This window comes from Capsella rubella, unplaced genomic scaffold (genome assembly GCF_000375325.1).
Source record: "Capsella rubella cultivar Monte Gargano unplaced genomic scaffold, Caprub1_0 scaffold_4, whole genome shotgun sequence".
Taxonomy (NCBI): Eukaryota; Viridiplantae; Streptophyta; class Magnoliopsida; order Brassicales; family Brassicaceae; genus Capsella; species Capsella rubella.
In genome coordinates this window covers 3,440,970-3,442,806 of record NW_006238920.1, presented here as the reverse complement: position 1 = coordinate 3,442,806, position 1,837 = coordinate 3,440,970, and positions in this window count along the sequence as shown.

Sequence of the window (1,837 nt, the reverse complement as noted above, 5' to 3'; positions counted from 1 at the left end):
GTATGATAGTTGGCTTGCTCTAGGAAAAGAAAAGGTGTCTTGGTTAGAAGAAAAAATCATCCTTCAAGTTCAGAATGATCAGCTAACAAAAGAGCTCACTGCTGAAACAGAGAAGAATCAACAAATCATTCATGAGCTCTCTGTAGAAACTGAGAAAAACAGAAGTCTCAGACAAGATAGAGTGATACACAAAGAAAGATCTACATGATGAATAGTGGAACTAAAGATCTAAATAGCATTCTGGCTATAGGAAGAGTTGGGAAGTCAAATTTCGGAATTGGATATCATGGAGGTGAATCGAGTGAGAAGACATTGTTCGTAAAGGTTCAGCATGTTAAGAACAATTCTTGTCAGACACGTTCAGAAAACAGAGCTAAAGCTGTTCTAACAAGACCTGCAATAGTGAAACTGCAGAATCATCGTCAGAGAACTGTCAGTGGTTTTGAGTGCTATTATTGTGGACGTCATGGTGATATCAAAACGAACTGCTACAGATATATATACAAGGTTAAGAAGCTGCTGCATCAAGGAAAGTTTCATCCACATAAGTTAAGAGAAACACAAGTGTATGTTGCTAAATCTGATATGTACTGTCATGTTGCATATACCTCATCAGAGAATGTGTCAACCAAACCGTGGTACTTCGACAGTGGTGCTTCAAGTCACATGACAGGAAATCAGTCAAATCTCAACAATTATACACCAGTCAAAGAAATAAAAGTCACTTTTGAAGGAGGAGCTAAAGGTAAAATCAAGGGTAAAGGCGATTTGACTGAAGCTGAGAAACCACATATCACTAATGTTTATTTTGTTGAAGGATTGACTGCAAATTTGATCAGCGTAAGTCAACTTTGTGACGATGGGTTAACTGTTAGTTTTAACAAAGTAAGATGTTGGGCAAATGATGAGGAGAATCGTACTAAGCTCTCAGGAATACGCACTGGGAACAACTGCTACATGTGGGAGGAAGGTAAAAACTGCTTTAGAGCGGAAAAAGATGATGCAGTTCAGTGGCACCAACGATTAGGACATGTGAATGCTAGAAGTATGTCAAAACTTGTGAGCAATGAGATGGTGAGAGGAGACACATACTTAAAACATGTGGACAAGATTGTGAGTGCTGCTTGTAATCAGGGAAAGCAAATAAAAGTTCAACACAAACGAGCGGAAGGAATACATACGTCTCATGTGCTGGATCTCATACACATGGACTTGATAGGTACTATAAAAGTCATGTTTTCTTTTCTCGTCTCAATGGTTGAGCCAAAGAACGTAACTGAATCTCTTGATGATTACTTCTGGACTCTTGCTTATCACGAGGAGCTAGAAGAATTCATTCGGAATGACGTCTAGAATCTTGTTCCATGGCCAAAAGGAATAAATGTCATCGGAACAAAATGGGTCTTTAAAAATAAAGGTGATGAAGAAGGCAATGTCCCTAGAAACAAAGCAAGGCTTGCTGCTCAAGGTTACAAAGAAGTAGAAAGTGTTGACTTCGAAGAGACTTTCGCCCCAATTGCACGGTTAGAATGCATTCAATTCTTACTCGGGACAGCTTGTAAGATGAAGTTTGAGCTTCATCAGATGGATGTCAGAAGTGCTTCTCTAAATGGCATCATTCAAGAGGAAGCGTATGTTGAACAGCCAAAAGGATTCGAGAGTGAGGAATATCCAGATCATTTCTATAAGATGAATAAGGCGTTGTATGGTTTGAAACAATCTCCTAGTGCTTGGTACAAGAGACTTACCACGTTTATGATCAGCCAGAACTATGTGCGTGGTAGTGTATACAAGACTCTGTTTGTCAACACCAATGGCAAAGGTCTAATCATCATTC